The following is a 23,311-nucleotide window of genomic DNA, read 5'->3' as shown; positions in this document are numbered from 1 at the left end:
ATCAATTTGTTTCCTATTTCTTGAATACTTTCCATATGTGGTTGGGAGCGATTATTGTAGGGGAAAACGTTCCCACATTACAAAGTTCAAGATACTGTCTCTCCCCCTCCATCTACAGGGGGTCCGATCACTGGGACCACCAACGATCACCCAAGATCGGGGGCTCTGGAACCAGGAGAATGTGGCTTGGCAGTCCGGTCCTGAATATTCGTCAACAGGACTGTTCGAGCATATTATAATTGCAAGATGCTGTATATGTAATCAAGTTATCGCCTCATCACTGGTACCGCCAAAAATCCATAATAAAGCCATCCCAAGATCAGTGCTCTGCATCCATGAGAATGGGCGATCAGTAGCCCTGTCCTGAATATAGCGGAGGTGCTCATGTTTGGCCTCTGCTCCATTCGTTGTTAACGGGATTTTTTGAGCACAGCGCTTGGCTATTTTCAACAGCCCCAGAAGCCATGAGCGAAGCCGAGGCCAAGCATGAGCACCTCAACTTTATTCAGGATGGGGCTAAAGAACCTTAACAACCATATAAATTGATATTGTTGGGAACATCCTTTTAAAGTGCCCATAGTTTCGGTGGGACTGGACTCACCCCATGTCAGATGTCAGGAGAGAGAAGGATCCGGTGTGTTGAATGTAACCCCCCCCCCCCCCCCCAAACCTTTTTTTTCCTCCATAGAAGCCACTACTAATGGGAGGGTCATAGTTGCCAACAGTTCTAAGTTTATGAGACTACCCCAATTTTTCAGTCACAAATTCAAAGCTTTCCCGAGCAGAAAAAAAGGGGGCATGGATTATGTCGGGGCCTTCCCAGGTGGGGACTATTGAATGTATCGGGGCACTTTTCATTCTGGATGTAGTCACTTCTCGCTGACACAGTCGTATGTGAGGGAAAGAGGAATTACTCGTTATTTGACAAAGACAACAAATGGAGACACGTACACAAAACAAAGCAAACAGAAAACGCGAAGTCTGCCTGCAGCAAATGTATTGTTTTCTCGGAATGCAAAGCAGAAGAAAAATGTCCCGTCACTGACATTTAGGAGAATGGAGAATAAATCTGAGCCGCCTATTTACAGATGGAGGAAGTTTAGAAAACTCAAATATGAATTTACATATTCCGAAAGGAAGTCATCAGGAGAGACCTCGTCACTTGAGGACCTGCCTGAATAAAAATGTACAATACACGCAACTTTCAGAAGTCGTCCTGCGCTGGTGACATTTTCATATAATCATTTCTTACATAGGACCCGTCAAAAGTGTCCATTTTTGGCTTTTATTCCTGCTGCTCCCTTTTTTTTTTTTTTTTCATTTCTCCAGACTGTTCCAGAAAAAAGGACCTTTTCATTTGGTACTAATTTTTAATCATCTTTACCTAGGGGGTGGTGCTTATAGAATGTTCAGGGGCGTGTTTGTAGGCTGCTCTGCATAATTAACCTACTAACCGCACCTCTTTGTCAAAGATCATACAAATACGGCAGACTTAAAAAAAAAAAAAAAACAACCCACAAACAACTGGAATACTCAAAGGGAGTAACTAGAATATAGTAAGAGAAAAAAATGAATACTTTTAACATGTTCTCTGTAAGTGGAAAAAATACCATAAGGCTACCATGGGGGTCAGTGGAGAACGGAAGGCTCCTACCAGGTCCAACGTATGAAGAGCCTTTTCCACACGGTGTACCGGTGCTGGACAAAAAGAAGGCAGGACAATGTTTTCATTAATGTGGAACGAGGAAACGACCTTCGGCAGAAAAGGAGGGGCTGGTCTGAGAACCACCTTGTCTTTGTGGAAGACCAGAAACGGAGCTCGGCAGGATAGAACTGCCAGCTCTGAAACCCGCCTGATTGACGTTATTGCCACAAGAAATACTATCTTCCAAGAAAGGTAGGTTAAAGAGACCTCCTGGAACGGTTCAAATGGAGCCTCCTGTAGGACACTTAGGACCAGGTTAAGGTCCCAAGCGTCCAGGGGCACCCTATAAGGAGGTACCAAGTGGGAGACCCCCTGAATTAAAGTCTTCACCTGCAGATTGGTAGCAATCCTGCGCTGGAACAGAACGGGTAAGGCCGGGGTCACACTGGCGAGGAATACGGGAGAGTGAGAGGCGCAAAAAGCACGCATTAGACACGGACCAATGATTTTCTATGGGGTCCCTCGAACCAGGCGTATATTTCTCCTCAGTATCCTACACTCCGTGCCACTCGCAGCATGCTGCGATTGCCAGCGTACTACGCCCGTAATACGCCCGTAATACGCCAATGCAAGTCTATGGGTGCGCAAAAAATACGGATTACACAGGGACCACACGTGTGACTTGTGAGAAATACGCACCAGGTGTCATTTAGCAAAGCCGGCAATTCAGTGCACTATACAGTAAACTCACACTGACAGGTTTAATAAAGAAACGAAAGAATAGATATAAACACATAGAATACATATATATATATATATAAAAATATATATATGCATTCTATGTGTCTATATCTATTCTTTCATTTATTAAAACTGTCATAGGGCTCCATTATATGTCCATTTTGCAAGCCTGCGAGAAAATCTCGCCATACGGATGCCATACGGATTCCATACGGATGCTGACATGCGCAAAATACGCGACCACACCTTGATTACGGATGACATACGGAGCACTGTTTAGGGGTCTGTCATCCGTATTACGCATGTAAAATACTGACCGTATTTTGCGCAGGTAAGTGTGACTCCAGCCTAAGGATGATATTTGTCTCCTGAGGGAACTTGGGGCCAAGCCTGCATCTAGGCCAGACTGGAGAAAAGCCAAGATGTTGGGAATAGAAAATCTCAGTGGAGAACAACCAGGGTTCCGACACCATGTGAAGAAAACCTTCCAGGTGTGGTGATAAGTATGTCCTGAGTCCGGCTTCCGGGCGCTAACCACTGTAGCGACCACACTGCGGCCGAACCCAGCCTGGGTTAGAATCCAGGATTCAACGGCCAAGCCGTCAAACACAGTGCCCCTGAGTTTGGGTGGTAGATTGGGCCCTGGGACAGTAGGTCTGGACGCTCTGGCAGGTGCCAAGGAACGTCGGCGAGCAGCTGTACTAGGTCTGCGTACCATGCCCGACGAGGCCAATCTAGGGCCAGCAGAATCACTGGCACACCTTCTGCCTTAATGACCCTCCGAAGTAGTGGCAACGGGGGAAATAGGTATGGGAGGCGAAACTGGTTCCATGGCAGAACCAGCGCATCCACGGCAATTGCCTGCGGATCCCGGGATCGAGCGACAAACGCTAGTACCTTGGCGTTCACTCTGGAGGCCAATAGGTCCACATCCGGCATCCCCCATCGTTGGCAAATCTGCTGGAAGATCTTGGGGTGAAGTGACCATTCCCTGGATGCGAGACCCTGCCGGCTGAGGAGATCTGCCGTCCAGTTCTCCATGCCCGGGATGTAGACTGCCGATATCGCCGAGTGATTTCTCTCGGCCCAATGAAGCACATGCCCTACCTCACGCATGGCTGCCCTGCTGCCAGTGCCCCCCTGATGATTTATGTAAGCCACAGCCGTGGCGTTGTCTGAATGAATCCGAACGGGCTGGCCTGCTGGAAGGGGATGAAACTGTCGCAGAGCTAGCCGGATTGCCTATATTTCCAACAGGGAAGGGATTTGGAGGCGTGCCTCCTGCGGCGACCACTGTCCCTGGGTCGTGTGGTGACGAAAAACCGCTCCCCAGCCGAGGAGGCTGACGTCGGTTGTCACCACCAACCAATGTTCTGGGGGGAAAAGGCTTGCCCTGGAGAAGTGAGACACTGGCTGTCGACCACCCAAGTGCCTGTGTGACCCGCGTGGGCAACTGGCACCGGCGATTGAGAGAGAATGGGCTTTTGTCCCAGACTGATAACAGGGCATGCTGCAGGGGGCGAAGATGGAGCTGGGCAAACGGAATTGCCTCCATTGCTGCCATCATCTTCCCTAGGATCCTCATGCAGAAGCGGATGATATGAGGGACCGGTCGGCGCAGCTTCCGGACTCTCCGCCGCAGCACTAAGGCCGGTTTCACATTTGCGTTTCAGGGCGCAGCGACGGCCTGCGCACGGCCGCCGCTAAGCCCCGCATGCGTCCCCTATCTTTATCACTGGGGACGCAGGCTGTGTGCAGTATGAGTTTGGCGGCGCATGCGTCCTTTTGACGGTGCGCCGAGCGCAACCAAATTGCAACAAGTTGCGTTTGGCGCTGGTCGGCGCACCGTCAAAAGGACGCATGCGCCACCAAACGCATACTGCGCACGGCCTGCGCCCCCAGTGATAAAGATAGGGGACGCATGCAGCATCATGCGCTGAAAGGCGGAGCTACCGGCGGAGGCGCGGCAGGGGGAGGGGCATAACGGCAGCCGTGCGCAGGCCGTTGCTGCGCCCTGAAACGCAAATGTGAAACCGGCCTAAGGCCTTGTCCTGAGGGAGAATCACCAACCCCCGGGAAGTGTTGAAGATCATTCCTAAGAAGGCGATCCTCTGAGCTGGCACAGGGGATGACTTTTTCAGATTGACCAGCCATCCTAAGCGGGAAAGAGTATCTAGCGTGATGCCGACACTTTCCTCGCATGCCCGAAAGGAAGGGTCCTTAACCAAGAGTTCTTCTAAATAAGGAAAGACAACTATGCCCCAGGAGTGCAGGGTGGCCATGACGACTGCCATGACCTTTGTGAATACCCTGGGAGCGGTGGCCACCCCGAAGGGCAATGCCCAGACGTGTGCCTCCAAAGGACACTAAGCAAAAGCTGATTCCACCCGCAACCGGGGCGAGGTTGTATACGGCAGAGGAGGAGCTAACCTCTTTTTTCCCCCACTAGTGTCAGCCTCCAGGCGGCAGTAGAATACAGTCATGGCCAAAAGTTTTGAGAATGACACAAATATTAATTTTTACAAAGTCTACTGCTTCATTTTTTCTAATGGCAATTTGCATATACTCCAGAATGTTATAAAGAGTGATCAGCTTAACAGCAATTACTTGCAAAGTCAATAGTTGCCTAGAAAATGAACTTTATCCCCCAAAACACATTTCAACATCATTGCAGCCCTGCCTTAAAAGGACCAGCTAACATCGTTTCAGTGATTGCTCCATTAACACAGGTGTGGGTGATGATGAGGACAGGGCTGGAGATCAATCTGTCATGATTAAGTAAGAATGACACCACTGGACACTTTAAAAGGAGGCTGGTGCTTGGCATCATTGTTTCTCTTCTGTTAACCATGGTTATCTCTAAAGAAACACGTGCAGTCATCATTGCACTGCACAAAAATGGCCTAACAGGGAAGAGTATCGCAGCTAGAAAGATTGCACCTCAGTCAACAATCTATCGCATCATCAAGAACTTCAAGGAGAGAGGTTCCCTTGTTGCCAAAAAGGCTCCAGGGCGCCCAAGAAAGACCAGCAAGTGCCAGGACCATCTCTTAAAAGTGTTTCAGCTGCGGGATCGGGCTACCAGCAGTGCAGAGCTTGCTCAGGAATGGCAGCAGGCAGGTGTGAGTGCATCTGCACGCACTGTGAGGCGGAGACTCTTGGAGCAAGGCCTGGTCTCAAGGAGGGCAGCAAAGAAGCCACTTCTCTCCAGGAAAAACATCATGGACAGACTGATATTCTGCAAGAGGTACAGGGAGTGGACTGCTGAGGACTGGGGTAAAGTCATTTTCTCTGATGAATCCCCTTTTCAATTGTTTGGGACATCTGGAAAACGGCTTATTCGGAGAAGACCAGGTGAGCGCTACCACCAGTCTTGTCTCATGCCAACTGTCAAGCATCCTGAAACCATTCATGTGTGGGGTGGCTTCTCAGCCAAGGGAATGGGCTCTCTCTCAGTCTTGCCTAAAAACACAGCCATGAATAAAGAATGGTACCAGAATGTCCTCCAAGAGCAACTTCTCCCAACCGTCCAAGAGCAGTTTGGCGATCAACAATGCCTTTTTCAACATGATGGAGGACCTTGCCATAAAGCAAAGGTGATAACTAAATGGCTCAGGGAACAAAACAGAGATTTTGGGACCATGGCCTGGAAACTCCCCAGATCTTAATCCCATTGAGAACTTGTGGTCAATCATCAAGAGACGGGTGGACAAACAAAAACCTTCAAATTCAGACAAAATAAAAGCATTGATTTTGCAAGAATGGACTGCTATCAGTCAGGATTTGATCCAGAAGTTGATTGAGAGCATGCCAGGGAGAATTGCTGAGGTCCTGAAGAAGAAGGGTCAACACTGCAAATATTGACTTGCTGCATTAACTCATCCTAACTGTCAATATAACCTTTTGCTGCTCATAATATGATTGCAATTATATTTCTGTATGTGATAAAAACATCTGACAAACACATATAAAAACCAGAGGGCAGCAGATCATGTGAAAATATAATAATTGTGTCATTCTCAAAACTTTTGGCCATGACTGTAGACCCACAGTACCTGTGTCCCCCAATAATGCGAAGGAGAAAAAATGAAAAAGTTTAAAAATAATAAAAAAAAAGCAAACATTGAATTCGCCACATTTTTCCTTGCTCTACAAATTAAAAAAAAATAAAAAAAAAAAATAAAATACAAATATTAAAATTCAGTATTGCTGTAATCGTACTGAACACCGATAAAAAGAACAAAACCCAAACAACCACAATGGAATGGTTTTCCTCATTTCAAAAAGAATTTTTTCTTTCCTCTCCCTCCGATTCTTTAGTACAATAAATTGCTGCACTCATAACTATAACTCGTCCAGCTAAAACAAAACAAATAAAAAACACAAGCCCTCATATGGCGAATGAAAGAGAAAGTTAGGGCTCTCAAAAATGTCGGACGGCAGAAGCAACAACAAACCCGCGTCTGCTGTATCTCTGCGCTGTTATTACCAAGAAACCAGAATGTGAATGTTACTTCCCTGTGACGTTAATAATTGCGTTACTGCAGAAGCGCCGGTATTTAACGCTTTATTGCAGGGGTTTTATAGACGTTGCATGTCTGGGTGAGAAATTTCTAGGTAACTAGACTTGGATGGAAATTGAGAACCAGCACGAGGTCACACGTGGGGCAGCTAATGTTGGAATATTTTATTAGTTTGGACAATTAGGCGGCAGTACCAAATATGTTTTTTTTATATTTTAATTTTGTATGGACTTTTACAATTTTTCATTTTTAAATATTGAAGGCAGCATAAAAAAAAAAAAAAAAAAAAAGTGCTTTGATCTGAGTAGCTGAAATACCCACTGTATGGCAGAGGGTCGGGGACCTGGTACAGATTTTGTATTGGGGTGCGGGCGTTTCATATTACTCCCCGGACTGCAGCCTACGCGGACATTCAGGGCGCACCAGGAGTGATCGATCGCTGCCCCGGCAGATTTATGAGCAGATGTCAGGGCCTCAGACCTCGCCGACTGCGTTATCTACTGTGAATATAGGAAAACCCATTTGTCTTAATAATCAATTCATCAACGTGAATCACATAAAGGTTAATGCTCAAATAATGGGCAGTGTATCGCCCGCCCTGGGTACAATATGGACCAGTTGTCAAAATTCTGCCATGATTGTAGTTTGTTCTCGTCACCCAGAGTAGTCTGGCACTCGCTTATTATCCTCCTGTTGAATTTCCTAGGACTGTCAATTGATTGTGCATTATGTAGGGGTGTCTGGAGGATTAGTGGTTGACCAAATAAGAATTTGGCATGCAGCTTTCTCACGTGACCCCTCTAAAGCCCCCCCTTCCTTACACAGCCTAATGCCGGCCAAACCCACCGATATCAATGGGTCCGATAGTTTGATATGTGAGCGCCGGCCAATTGTTTATTGGGAGAGCTGTCGATTGGACATGTCCGATTTCGGACTCCTGATTGCATTGCTCTTCCAGAGATAAGCCGATGTTCGAGGCATCTGTCGGCCGCTTTTACAAAGAGAAGAGTATGGGAGAGCCAGCTGAGGTGGCTGTCGGCCAACGCATCATCCTGCCGACAGCCATCTAATTTGTATGGCCGGCTTCACTGGAACATAATACGACCAGGACAAATTTTATGCCACCCCCCCCTCACTCCGCCCAGGAATACTTACAAAAACCGCCCATTTTGGAACATATTTGCATAATCCCCTCCAATCTGACGGTTTTGGTGTAAGACATGATCAAATGTCCTGAAACGCAAATTCTAGAGATTTGCATGAATTCATTAGGGTAAATATGATTCTCCTCAAATGAATTCAATGGAAATGGAACGTGGTCCCGGTCGCCATTCAAAGATGTTTGTTTTTGGACCTAATCGATCATGAATGATCTTCATTAGAAGAACTTATACCCCGTCATGGCAAACAGACTTTTGTTCCAACACATAAGTGGGCATAACCACCTACCCTTCTACTGAATTAACCCATCCCTTTCCTTCTTTTAAAAACACTAATGCTTCCATCCATGTAAATAGTTGTGTTACGACACCAATTTTAAACATAAGACCAGCATAAGTCTTTTCTTTATCTTATGCTCCTTATACCTCTAGATGCAAAATTTCTAAATGTGAATTATCAACTAATTATCAGTTATTATATGGTTTATGTTACTTCTGAATTTAACCACACTTTATTGTAACTTATTTTGATTATACTTAAGTTCAACGAATACTTCTTCTTTGCATGTTAAAGTGATTTCACTCAATAAAAAATTAATTGAATATAAAAGATGTTTATTAAGCTCCCGAAAACCCTAAAGTATAATAAGCAGGTGGACGGAAAGGGGTTAAAAAAATTAAAAATATTATACTCAACTCTATCTTTACCTGTCCTGCTGTAGGAGGAGTACCCGCTGTGTGTCCGGGCCAGAACCAAGGGGACCGTCACCAAGGTTCCTAGGGGGACTGTTTCCGGGGGACATAATTAGGGGACAGAACTCAGAGTTCTAGAAAGGTTGGGGGTGGAGCCAGTATAAAAGGGGCTGAGGACGCCAGCAGGGGTCAGTCGACGGAGCAGGAGAGAAGGAGCAACGAAGCTAGAGGGCACCAGAGAGCCAGAGCAAAGAGGGGAGAGCAGCGACTGGAGAGACTGAAGGTCGACTCACCGCAGACAGAAGGGAGACAGCACCGAGCCGTCCAGCAGAGAAGCACCGTCTGTCCGCACTCCTAGTGGTCGCCACCACTCCACTCCAGCCCGTGGTAGCTGCCTGTCCGCTGCCGCCCGCGGCCTGTCCACTGCCGTCCGCGGCTGCTCAACTCCAGCCCACGGTTGCATTACCCCAGCCCGCGGCTGCGACCTGTCTGCTGCCGCCCGTGGCCCCCGCTGCCCGTCCCCAGCTTGTGGCTGCGGCCTACACCTTCCGGTCTCCGGGCAGCGCCGTACCGCCTCCGCCGGGAGGAGCATTGCAGAGGAACTCTTCAGGGGCCTGCTGTGCCCCCACTTCGCCTGGGCGTAGGAACGCCCGAAGTCTCCACCAGATCTTCGTCGGCTGGGCCCAGCGGCTGAAGTGCCGGAGCATCGCCGACCACCACTTTGCCGAACGTCACAGAGGATAAGTGACATGTTGTAGTTAATACTCAGGACCCGTAGTCGGCCATACCGCGGCCCTATAGTAACCGGTCTTTACCGGGTTAGTCGTGTTCGTGTTACCAGTGTATTCTTGTTTGATCCCTGCGAGGATAACTATTGTTAGCTTGTTTAGTTGCTCGAAATAGCCCCCATAGGTAGATGTAATATATATATATTACATTTTATATTCCATTTTAAGTTCATCCCGTCTCCCGCCTCGTCACTGCATCCCACGTACCTGCGATTGCTACACTGCCACCTCAGCTCGTCGTCTGCCGACTCGCTCACTCCCTCAGCACAAAAGGATTCGCGGTCAGAAAAATGTGCCGACCCTAGTCTCCATCTGCGGCCCTATGAAAATCCTGATACAGCCGACTACAGGTGGAACGCTCTTTGGATGACAAACGCTAGTTTTCCTTCTAGGGGAGAGCTGACCCTCAGTACTACCTAAAGTGAGGACAACGTTTTGTGGCTGACTGCTATGTCATATGACAATAAAAGCTCATGTTGTACCACAGATAATAAATTTGCGCTCATGTCCCGCAGGTGAATATTGCACAGCGTGTTCCAGAGATAACGAAGAACCCTAAACATAGTCATAGAGGGAACACCTATTTCCGGGAGTGACTTGTATCTGGTATTTTCATGCCGTGCCTTCGACATTCTTAAGTCATTGCCTATAGATGGCATGCAGAAGTCAGCGACTAATGACGGCACAGGAGCGGTCTGTCAGCAGCGGCCAATATCACTCACATCTATGCATGAGAAAGTCTCCAGATCTGTGGCGCAATACTACCGTGTTCAGGGGGCAAATCTAGGAACGCTGTTTCTCCTGGCCGCAGGTGACCCCACCCTGTAGATCTGTAAAGCACGCTCACGTCACGTGCACGCTCACATTACAATAGGGGGTTGCACAATTCCAGTTTTTATATTGTTTTTCTGTTTGCACTTTGGCACTGCCTTCTGTACATCATAGTAGTTGTATAGCAGTCTCTGTGAGCCGGGGGATACTCAGTACCGGGCCGGTTCTTAAGGGGATGTGTCACGGCAGCAGTGATCCGGTCCGTGGCCCTGGAGTTCCAATAAGAATGATAAGGGCATGATAAAGTTTATGAAAGAAGGTTCATGACGCCACCTGTGGTATTCGGCAATTAGATGTTAGCCGACGCTGCTTGAAGAGACCGCTGGGGCTGATGGTAATGCAGCAGAGTTGTTACAGCTCTCCACAGGTAGAGCTAAGCCCCAGGGCAATAATAGTGTAAAATGATGGCGATGATGGTTGTAGTGCAGGGCTGAGGTGACGCAGCAAATAAACAGGAGGACACAGCGGGGTGCAGTCTTCACACTTTTACTCACAGTTTGAGGTGCAGACCAGGGCACGGAGTACAAATGGTAATGGAGATCCAGGCAGCATGGAAGCAACTTAGGATCCACTAAGCCAGATGGGTTGGAGGCCTCCTTTCTGCGCTGTCCTATGAGGTCCTTGCTGCCTGAAGCTATGCTCAGTCCTCTGTTCCCTACTGTTCTTTAGACCTTGTCTGTATGGCAGGCAGCTTGAGCCTTTTACAGGTGTAACTCCTTTGTGGTGGCTCCGGCTCAGACGTATGATTGGCCAGGAGGCCTGCAGTCTCCTGCCCTCCGGATTTGGCTGCTGGGACTGTTGTACCCGTGCAGCCACGGACTCCGGCGTCCACTTTCAAGCGTTCAGCCCTGGGGTGTGCTGGGTCACAGCTCCAATCCCCAGGGCTCCCTAATCTTCTCCTTTCTTTTGCTCTTGGGACGAGCTCCTCACAGCTCCTGTCCCTTGTACAGACTCTAAGGGTATGTGCACACATTGCGGATTGAGCTGCGGATTTGGCTAAATCCATAGGTAAATCCACAGGTCAAATGACCTGCACTTCACCTGCGGATTTAGTGTGGATTAACCTGCGGTTTTCCCCTGCGTTTTGACACCTGGTAATGGAGCATGTGTCAAACCGCTGCGGATTCCGCACAAAGAATTGGCATGCTGTGGATTTTAATCCACGTGGAAAAATCCACAGCATGTGCACTGCGTTATTCCTTTTCCATAGGCTTTAAAAAGGTACTGTACAACGCATCAGAAACTGCTGCGGATCCGCAGCAGAATCCGCAATGTGTGCACACACACTTACAAACTGCAACTAACTAATCCCACCTCCAGCCCAGACGTTATAGGAAAGCTCCCCTGCAACTGGGTTTACAGCTCCCCCTTCTGGTCCGGAGTAGGAAAAGTGTTGGAAGTTGCTATTTCCTGGCTAAGGGACCCCTCCTTGCTTCCAGGCATATCATCATCCCCCTGTGAAGGAGGCAATGCCACTGTGGCAACCGGACTCCTGGGGTGCCACATCTGTATGTTGGTATTCCGCAAATACTGCCATACTGTGCTCAACTACATAAAAGCAGCACACACTGCATAGTTAATTTTATAGTATATGTCGACACTTGTCCAATCTTATGTAGAGATTTTTAATTAGTACAATTGAAAACAAGCAACTATGTAATATAGCTTAACTAATTTTTTTTTGTTCTCCTCCAGGGCTCATGAAAACATTTTACAATTACTGAAATAGGAGATGACAGCTGGTGTTTTTAAAGTTCTATGGAGAGGGGAAGAGCTAGAGGAACACACAGACTATTGCAAGCTCCATAGAAGTTTATGAGCACCAACAGTCATCTCTCTCAGTAATGGAAAAGTCTTTACTCCCTGCAGACAGATTTTACCTGTGAACTGAAAAGTTTCAGACTGAAAGATCATTCCAGGAGGAGAAAGAATTGCATTAAACTATATTACAAAGTTTCTTATTTTCACGTTTACTATTGATTTAGGATATATAAATTAATTAAATAAAACCTAAAGCATCAGATATACTTTAAGGATTAGGCGAAGGGAAAATTCAGATGATGTCATTATAGCAGTTATATTTTCTCGTTCATACTGCAATCACAAGAAGTAACAGCATCTCCGACATATACTGTATGATGCGAATAGATTGGGTCTCAAAAACTGCTGTTGGGCCAGGACTTACAACCACATCATGGATGAGAAAATACAACCGTTATATACTATGTATGTAATCAGTGCCAGATTTAACAGATCATGCGCCAGTAATGACTCGTCAGGTCTTGGACACAACAGTGAACGCTATGAATTGAGTCTATGAACACAATACAGTGCCATACAGTGCAGTCACACACGCTGCTCACGTCTATACAATTATCCCCTTGTTAGGTATAATATTCCCTATAATAAAGGGGGCGCTACTAGATATTCTGTATACACCAACAAGATTAGAGCGGTCATACCACACACACAGATAATAGAATCCACATATTTAGCAATATCGAAGGAGGGATTTAATTCCCCCGACAGCTCATCACATGGCGGATGCTGAATGACAAGACTGAAGTACCTGACTGTACACAACATAATGACGTCCTCTGGGGTCAGCGGGACACGGACAGAAAACCGTGACAGGCGAGATTTACTAATGATTCTACCTGTTCCTGTATCATCAAAGGAGACACTGCCCAACTAATGCAGGGAGAAGTATAATAGCAGCTATGCTCATATATAGTTGTCAGCATTATAGTAGTTCTATTCTTGTACATAGGGGGCAGTATTATAGTAGTTCTATTCTTGTACATAGGGGCAGTATTATAGTAGTTATATTCTTGTACATAGGAGCAGTATTATAGTAGTTATATTCTTGTACATAGGGGCAGTATTAAAGTAGTTATATTCTTGTACATAGGAGCAGTCTTATAGTAGTTATATTCTTGTACATAGGGGGCAGTATTATAGTAGTTATATTCTTGTACATAGGGGGCAGTATTATAGTAGTTATAGTCTTGTACATAGGGGGCAGTATTATAGTAGTTATAGTCTTGTACATAGGGGGCAGTATTATAGTAGTTATAGTCTTGTACATAGGGGGCAGTATTATAGTAGTTATATTCTTGTATATAGGAGCGGTATTATAGTAGTTATATTCTTGTATATAGGAGCAGTATTATAGTAGTTATATTCTTGTACATAGGGGGCAGTATTATAGTAGTTATATTCTTGTACATAGGAGCAGTATTATAGTAGTTATATTCTTGTACATAGGGGGCAGTATTATAGTAGTTATATTCTTGTACATAGGAGCAGTCTTATAGTAGTTATATTCTTGTACATAGGGGGCAGTATTATAGTAGTTATATTCTTGTACATAGGGGGCAGTATTATAGTAGTTATAGTCTTGTACATAGGGGGCAGTATTATAGTAGTTATATTCTTGTATATAGGAGCGGTATTATAGTAGTTATATTCTTGTATATAGGAGCAGTATTATAGTAGTTATAGTCTTGTACATAGGGGGCAGTATTATAGTAGTTATATTCTTGTACATAGGGGCAGTATTATAGTAGTTATATTCTTGTACAGATTAGACAGCATTATAGCATTTATATCATTCATCACGTTATTGTGGGCGTAGATTATCTTTACTTGAAAACAAACATGAGTCACGGATCTGACAATATAACTCTGTTCAATGTTCAGTTGTGTCTGTACAGAAAACCGTTCTGACAAAGCATAAAACCATACAGACTAGTAAAAAATACCATTTTGAATAAGTCGAGTTCTAGTTTAGTTTTCTTATCTCCGTTCTTGTAGAATTCGAAGACAACTTACCTGACTACATCTCACATGGAGTGGTCACCCAGGTTTCCCAGAGTGCTGAATAGCAAATTCACTGATGTAAGCAATCTCAGATCTTTTTCTGCAGAACTATCGCACCTCAGTAACATCCAAAAATGCCTTAAAAATATTCTGTTGTGTGACTTTGGTAACCAGAAGACGTTTGAAGGCAGCTCTGGATGTGAATGGAGTTCAGTTTAAATCATACCTATAGATACAGGTGACCTCTCCTGTGAGCGTTCGTAAGGAATAACACTATTTCTGCACATTATTTGACTTGTATAATGCATTTTCACCATTTTTCCCCTCTGCTGTGTCCAATTTTCATTTGTTTCTGAGCTGCTGGGTGAAGATCAGCTGATGTTATGTCTCCCAGACACTGCACACAGAGATGAGGAATTCTTGCTCTCCTGTCTCTATATAGCACATGCTCAGTAGAGACAGCAGCATGGAGAATATTATACAGCAATACTGAGCAGTGTAACTGTGAATCCAGCTCTGGCATCAGCTAAAACACTTATTAGAAATCAGCTTTATCAAAAGTCTGTGCGTCATGTCTCTGCCTCTCTTTCGCTGTGCCTCTTCTGCCCTCTCATTCAACTGCAATGTCAATGCAGTGAATGTTAGGATCAGGTGGCAGGAAAAGAGAAGTGGCTCATAAATGGAGAAAGAAGCAAAAGCCTGTAAGAAGATATATTATAAAGTTGGAAAGTTGCTCTCCTTTATACAAGTGCATTCTTCTGCATGGAGAACAATTGGAGGCACCAGATATCCAGTTAGTGGAGCATACCCTGGCACAGATGGCATCTACAGTATGTCGTGTGCACATACCAGGGAGAGGAGGTGCCATAGTTTCTATATAATACATAGAAACAGGAGCCAAAGGTCCTAAGGTCATGCACACTTTTACAACTAATTTTTACATTTTACATGTAGAAATGACGGACTATGGTTGGCGCCTCATGTATAAGGAAATGTGACGCATTCTGTATGGTTGTTCATGTGACTGTGTGGGGAGGAGGACCCCCATATAGTGTTTGGGCCGGAACCAAGGGGACCGCCATCAGAGTTATTGAAGGAATCACATCAGGGGGATTACAAAGGGAGACATGCGACTGAAGTTGTCAGGGCAACAAGGGGCGGGGCTAGGGTAAAAGGAGCAGGGGACGCGCTGATGTGGCAGTTGGGGAAGAGAGAGAGTGAAGGCAGGACGCAGGGTGACTTGCAGGGGCACCGAGAGGAGCCTGCGAGGAGAAAGCGGGCGATTTACCGACAAGAGACGTGAGAGACTGTGCCCAGAGACTGCTCCCCGCTCTCGTCCTGAGAGAATTATCCCCGCTAACCCCCGCCTTGGAGAGAGAGGAACTATACCTCCGGTTGTGGCCGTGAGTACTGGTAACCAGGCCACAGAGACCTGAGCCCTTCCCCCCAGCCTTCCCCCATCACGCCGACCATCATCGGCCTCAAGATACGCCACCTTGTCACAGGCGGGATAAAAGGCTCGCTACCCTGGCTTAGGAAGAGACTCCTTGGTAAAGGACGGCTACAGGCCTTTCTGGGGAACTGCGTCATCACCGCGCGCCGCCCCAGCGGCAGCGTTACCTTCAGGGCCTGTTGCGCCCCAGCGGCAGCGTTACCTTCAGGGCCTGTTGCGCCCCAGCGGCAGCGTTACCTTCAGGGCCTGTTGCGCCCCAGCGGCAGCGTTACCTTCAGGGCCTGTTGCGCCCCAGCGGCAGCGTTACCTTCAGGGCCTGTTGCGCCCCAGCGGCAGCGTTACCTTCAGGGCCTGTTGCGCCCCAGCGGCAGCGTTACCTTCAGGGCCTGTTGCGCCCCAGCGGCAGCGTTACCTTCAGGGCCTGTTGCGCCCCAGCGGCAGCGTTACCTTCAGGGCCTGTTGCGCCCCAGCGGCAGCGTTACCTTCAGGGCCTGTTGCGCCCCAGCGGCAGCGTTACCTTCAGGGCCTGTTGCGCCCCAGCGGCAGCGTTACCTTCAGGGCCTGTTGCGCCCCAGCGGCAGCGTTACCTTCAGGGCCTGTTGCGCCCCAGCGGCAGCGTTACCTTCAGGGCCTGTTGCGCCCCAGCGGCAGCGTTACCTTCAGGGCCTGTTGCCCCCACCGACATCACTTTCCTCAGGACAGCCGCCTCAGCGACCTCAACGCGCCCATGCTACTGAAACCAGCAGTCCCTGGAAGGCTAAGTGATACTATACTTGGTTAAGATTGTTGAGTCCCTGCGCAGACTATTTTTGTTGTTCTTTATTCTTGTTCTGTTCAGCCAAGCCCATCGGCTAAAGTATATAAAAGTGATTTCGAAAACCACCATTCGTCTAGTGTCTCGTCACTGCATCCTGCGAACCTGCTCAACCCTACAACTGCACTGTATACGGGGGAGAAGACTGGAGTGCTACCAGTTTCTGTGCTATGACGCATGTCTGGCACTTTGCCTCGTAGGACATGTGTCACTTTATATAGCTCGGCATATGGCACGGCATGGAAGCGATTTTAGTAAATTTTATCCATCCACTCTGCATAGAAAATTAATTCATGGTGTGGATGTAAAAGTGAACCTCTCATTTGCCATAAATGTGTAACTTTATTACCTGGTGTAAATGCCGCTGTTCTCCTGAATCCGGCGGTGTATTTCTTTTGTCCCTGCGCCTCTCCGTTCCTGAGATATGGCCTCCTTCATCCTCGTCTATAAATCTAGTCTTTTTTTTTATTCAAGTGGGCATGATTCCCATCTTTGTGGGCGTGTCATTATGAGAACCACACCCAGTTGGCTAAGCTTTATATACCAGGAAAAGAAGCCATATCTTCGGAACGGAGAGGCGCAGGGACATGAGAAAAACAACACCCGATTCAGGAGAACAGCGGCATTTACACCAGGTAAAAAAAAAACTAAATATTTTTGTAGTTCGCTTTAAATCTTCAAGTGGCAGATTTGTTATGGAGTTACGCAATGAATCCCAACTTTCGAATCCACAGCAAGAACTGCAGCTTGTCCTAAAAGTGTGCAGGTTTCCTAAAACCGTCACAATAATCCATTAACCCCTTAATGCAATATCACATGCATGAATGCGAGTGCAAAGGGGGAGGGTATGTAGAGGGGGCTCAAGAGCAGAGCTGCCTCTACGAGCGGCTGATGGTAAAAAGCTAAACTGTGGCCACACCTATTAACCATGTAAAATTCTCTATCAATCGACGACAGCAGCGTTTCTTGCAATCTCGGAGAGCGGCTGGTTCTCGAGCACACCGGCTCATATCACGGGGCTCCGATGGGTCACCATGAAAGCCCCTGTGGCAGCCATCTTGGTCCTCCTGTAAAGCTCAGCTGCACGCTGAGCCCACTATATATCGCAATACTAGTATAAGATCAAATGTATAAAATACAAAAGTTGGGAAAAATACAGAAATTAAAAAAAATAATAAACATTTGATATCACCGCGTTCATAATTCTGCAATCTATCGAAATATAGAATTAAAATATAAAGCGTCCTGCAAAAAAAACAAACAAAAAAAAAACAAAAAACCTTTGTTACACTATAGAGATAGAAAAGTCAAAAAGTTATGGTTCTTGGAGGCAAAAAAGGAAAGCGCAAAAATGAAAATTGGCTGCAGATGCGAGGGGTTAAAAGGTGTTTCCTGTCAAAGGCATCAGCTATAAATTCAGGTATGAAGTTGCGAGGTGAGAGAAAGTTACCAGCGGTTCAGGTTACATTAGGAACAATTATCGTGAACGGGGAACAAGCGGAGAACTAAGAACACCAAATTAACAGTTGATTGTTTCTTTAAAGCTTCCTGGACTCGGCCGTACTAAATGAGACGATCTGAAATAAGGCATCTATAGAAGCATTTCCATCTATTGCCCTCAGAAATCATTACCAGGGACCACGAGGGCTGTCCATATATGAATGCTGAAGGGTACACAGAGGCGCCTTCATTGCACCAACCCGTGGGATACCTATATGGCCAGACCCCCTACGGAGAACAGGAACTATATCCTGCTGGAGCAAGGTACACAAAAAGTATCAAGAGGTGTACTCTTATAAATAGTTCTCAGCTTTCCATGACGATCAGATCCAAATCCATTCATAATGTTCACCTTTGTGCACTCAGAGTACTTAGTAGTCATAAATTATGATTACTAAGTACTTCGAGTGCACAGGGGTGTAACGTTCTGAATGAATTTGGATCTGATCAGCCCGGATAGCTGAAAAGAGGCATCAAGTTTATTTAGAAGAGTACACCCGTTGATATGTTTTGGGTACCTTACTGCAGCTGGACAAAGGTTGCGGTTCCCAGTTCTTCATTTGGTAATGAGTCATAACCAAATGAAGAACTGGGAACAGCAACCTTTGTCCTGCTGCAGTAAGGCTAGTTTCACACTAGCGTATCTTCACGCAGCGCATGGCACCACTAAGCCCTGCTCCCCTGCCACGCCCCCTCTGGTCATCTCCTCCCTACTATCGCACAGCGCTGCATGCGATCTGCGCACCCTATCTTTAGAAAACAAAAAGCAAAAAACACAAATATCCTGAACTAAAAGTAAAAAATATACTGCAAATAATGCATAAAGGTGATAATAATAATAAGGGTATTTAGTAAACATAATTTTGATCAAAATAATGTACAAGCCATCCCGCCACGTCACGGCAACCCTTGTGGGACAGTCCCTACTCTAGTATTTAAAACCTTATCACTTGCCAAGTGGCGTGAATGTGAATAAGGGTCGAGCGGCTGAACCACTTGTAACAGCTTAGGCCAGACTGGATGGCTTTCCCAGCTCAGAAAGAGGGCGGTCACACCCATATATATCTTTAGCATAGGGTGCGCAGACCGTGCGCTAGTAGGATTTTGCGTGTGCTGCGCCCTTTTGACGGTGCGCCGAGCGCACCAAAATGCAACATGGTGCGTCTGGCGCATATCGGCACACCGTCAAAAGGGCGCAGCGCATGCAAAATCCTACTAGTGCACGGCCAGCGCACGGTCTGCGCACCCTATGCTAAAGACAGGGTGCGCAGATCGCATGCAGCGCTGTGCGATAGTAGAGAGGAGATGACCGGAGGGGGCAGGGCTTAGCAGCGCCGTGTGCTGCGTGAAACTAGCTTAAGGTACACAAAATGTATCAAGAGGTGCACTCTGCTAAATAAACTTGGTGCATCTTTTCAGCTTTCTGCGCTGATGAGATCCAAATCCATTCAAAAAGTTACACCTTGTGAACTCGGAGTACTTAGTAGTCAATCAAATGAAGACCTGAGAACCGCAAACTTTGTCCTGCTGGAGTAAGGTACTCAAAACGTACCGAGGTTAACGCTTCTGTATAAAATTGATGCATGTATTTGACTTTCTGTGCCAATTAGATACAAATCTATTCAGAACACTACACCCTTGTGCGGTCGGAATACTAAGTAGTTATAATCAATTCAAAACGAAGCTTCAATGATAGTAATAATAATGGGTTCAAATCCCACCATGGACAACAACATCTGCAAGGAGTTTGTATGTTCTTCCTGTGTTTATGTGGGTTTCCTCCCACACTCCAAAGACATACCGATAGGGAATTTAGATTGTGAGCCCCAATGGGGACAGTGATGATGTCTGTAAAGCGCTGTGGAATTAATGGTGCTATATAAGGGAGTAAAATAAATGAATAAATAGTATAATGCCCAGAATGGTACAAATTGGGAAGTTCCTCCTCTAAGTAAGTGCATTCTTTTATCTGCAGGACACAAGAACAATTGGATGTATCAGATATCCAATTAGCAGCCCAACATATATATTGGCATGTATGACGTGTGAACATACCAGAGAAACGAGGCACCAAACTTTCTGCACAAAATATTTTTAACTTTTGTGACTTCAGCTTCAAAAGGTATGCACACTTTTACAACTAGTCCCTGTCATAGCAGCTTCAGGGGAGAGAGTGACTGAGATCTTTCCTAACCTGGGGACACCCCGATGTGCGACCTAGATGTAATGTGAACTCGGCTTTAGCCATAACTTTGCTACTTTTCCCCTGTACCTTCTAAGGGATCAAATGATTGGAAACCATTTTTATAGATCAGATGTCCAATGCTGCTAGCTTAGTCCAGGTCATAGGGTTCTTTACAGTTACAGCAGTGAAACTCTGGAATGCCCGACCCTGAGATCTAGTGCTATGATGGCATTTCAAGAAGGGTAAGGCTATGACTAATGGCACAGAAAGGTGTTTAGAATACACGGCAATGATAAATGATGTTCGATAAATCCAAGAAAAGCATTTCATGGTCCATCGGGTGAGCGAAGAATCTCAAAAGTTAGCTACTGTTACACTGGGAGGGGACGGTTGTTTTGGCTTCGTCCTGATCAAAGGGAAAGAACCTGGGATCGGCAGAACTTGAATGACAAGTGTCTCTTCTCATGTACAACGTTTATCATCATTTCGGCTCAGTTCACACCCAAATCAAGCGTTACATTCCATGAAACATTCCCCCAAATATCTGCCATCGCCATGCATTACAGTCGATGGCAAGGGCAGGGGCGCGTCCAGCCATTTTGCAGTGGTGTTATTAATGTCCAATGTGCCCAAGATCGAATTTAGGAATGCCTCTCATCGCCGTGCAGACGCCAATGTATCCAAAATTAGTGCACGCATCAATCCACGTATATAGTGCTGCCCACCAGCGAACGTCCTCCACGCAAGCGAGATGATGTGATGAACTATACACAACATGAATGTGCACCCAAATACTTTACTGTGCGAGCAGCGAGACTATGGATTCTTTACCGTGCGAGCAGCGAGACGATGGATTCTTTACCGTGCGAGCAGCGAGACGATGGATTCTTTACCGTGCGAGCAGCGAGACGATGGATTCTTTACCGTGCGAGCAGCGAGACGATGGATTCTTTACCGTGCGAGCAGCGAGACGATGGATTCTTTACCGTGCGAGCAGCGAGACTATGGATTCTTTACCGTGCGAGCAGCGAGACTATGGATTCTTTACCGTGCGAGCAGCGAGACGATGGATTCTTTACCGTGCGAGCAGCGAGACGATGGATTCTTTACCGTGCGAGCAGCGAGACGATGGATTCTTTACCGTGCGAGCAGCGAGACTATGGATTCTTTACCGTGCGAGCAGCGAGACTATGGATTCTTTACCGTGCGAGCAGCGAGACTATGGATTCTTTACCGTGCGAGCAGCGAGACTATGGATTCTTTACCGTGCGAGCAGCGAGACTATGGATTCTTTACCGTGCGAGCAGCGAGACTATGGATTCTTTACCGTGCGAGCAGCGAGACTATGGATTCTTTACCGTGCGAGCAGCGAGACTATGGATTCTTTACCGTGCGAGCAGCGAGACTATGGATTCTTTACCGTGCGAGCAGCGAGACTATGGATTCTTTACCGTGCGAGCAGCGAGACTATGGATTCTTTACCGTGCGAGCAGCGAGACTATGGATTCTTTACCGTGCGAGCAGCGAGACTATGGATTCTTTACCGTGCGAGCAGCGAGACTATGGATTCTTTACCGTGCGAGCAGCGAGACTATGGATTCTTTACCGTGCGAGCAGCGAGACTATGGATTCTTTACCGTGCGAGCAGCGAGACTATGGATTCTTTACCGTGCGAGCAGCGAGACTATAGATTCTTTACTGTGTGAGCAGCGAGACTATGGATTCTTTACTGTGCGAGCAGCGAGACTATGGATTCTTTACTTTAACAGCAGGGAGACTATGGAACTCTCTTCCACATGATTTTGCAATCATCGATTTACTAGAAAAAGTTCAAGGAGGACCTTGATGTTTTTCTTGAAAAATATAGTCTTATAGGATTCGGGCACTGGGCACTAGATCCTGTAATGAGACGTTAATCCAGAGAACCGGTCTGATCTCGGCATGTAGAGTCGAGAAGTAACATTTCCCCTATATCTGGCTACTAGTGTCTGCCTCACAAGGTTTTTGCCTTCCTCTAGATCTACATGTTAGGTTATAAGTGGGACTTGGTTGGCTTAAAAAATAAATAGAAAAATGGAAAGGAAAAAAAAAAAAAAAAAAAAAAAAAAAAGCACTATAAATTAAAATAACATTAAATTATATATATTTATACACACACACACACTCACGCTAAATGTCAAAGAACAGAAACAATAAAAAAAAACGGCATGACCTTTTCCTAATAATATAAAAAAAAGTGTAAAATGGAATTCTAATATAATAATACAATAAAATGAAAGAACAAAAACACAATAATATATATATATATATATATATATATATATATGAAGTGTACAGGACAGGAATGAGCCTACGGATGATGGCAGTGATTTCTTACCTGTCCTCCGCAGTCCGGCAGCCGCTGTCACTCGGAATCACTGCTGCAGAACCTCCTCTCCGGTCACCACAGATCTGTATGGGGATGAGTTACCTATTGACACAGGTGTAGACCACTCCTCCCCAAACCTACAGCTTACACCTCCTACCCAGGATTCCTGGGGTTAACCTGTTCAGAGCTGGACTTGTGAGGCTGTGACATGTAGCGGCGCACACCTGAGCTCTTTCTGACCCTGGGGAGATTGCATAAAAAAAAAAACCATCTAATTATGTTGCTCAGGTGAAGGCTGTGAAAACACAGCCCCAGGGTGATTCCACCGTGTGCGCTCATAAATGCGGCATGACGCGGCACATACAGGAATGATACGGTTTCAGGTGTGTCTGTATGTTTTTGGGGAGGGCCGGCATGCTCAATGGAGAGAACCAGTATCAGTGGGGCTCAGGTCTTAGGCCTTGTGCACACACTGAGTATTTGGTGAGTTGTTTTTTTTTACCCCATTTTATCATAGAATGGTAGAGTTGGAAGGGACCTCCTGGGCCATCTGGTCCAACCCCCTGCTCAAAGCAGGATTCACTAAATCATCCCAGTCAGATGTCTGTCCAGCCTCTGTTTGAAGACTTCCATTGAAGGAGAACTCACCACCTCTCGTGGCAGCTTGTTCCACTCTTCGATCACTCTAACAAGAAGGATTTCTAGTGGAAACTCTCAAAAACTTTTTCAAAAACTTTCCGCTTAGTTTCTGCTCCGAAAACTCAGCAAAAAGTCTCCGTGTGCACAGA

At 46.2% G+C, this 23,311-nt stretch overlaps 1 protein-coding gene across 1 annotated transcript in view; it reads right to left on the bottom strand.

Annotated features, from left to right (window-relative positions):
* The window catches only part of TMPRSS2 (transmembrane serine protease 2), a 41,212-nt gene extending 18,507 nt beyond the window's left edge, over window positions 1-22,705 (bottom strand). Inside the window, exon 1 of the mRNA XM_073577217.1 lies at window positions 22,533-22,705. The gene's annotated coding sequence lies outside the window, so the exon portion shown is untranslated. The remainder of the gene's footprint in view (window positions 1-22,532) is intronic.
* Between the last annotated feature and the right edge of the window lie 606 nt (window positions 22,706-23,311).

The sequence above is a fragment of the Dendrobates tinctorius genome, unplaced genomic scaffold (genome assembly GCF_039654945.1).
Source record: "Dendrobates tinctorius isolate UK_male_01 unplaced genomic scaffold, ASM3965494v1 ptg000054l, whole genome shotgun sequence".
Classification (NCBI taxonomy): domain Eukaryota; kingdom Metazoa; phylum Chordata; class Amphibia; order Anura; family Dendrobatidae; genus Dendrobates; species Dendrobates tinctorius.
The sequence above is the reverse complement of the archived record's forward strand: the minus strand, read 5'-3'. Positions and strand labels throughout refer to the sequence as shown.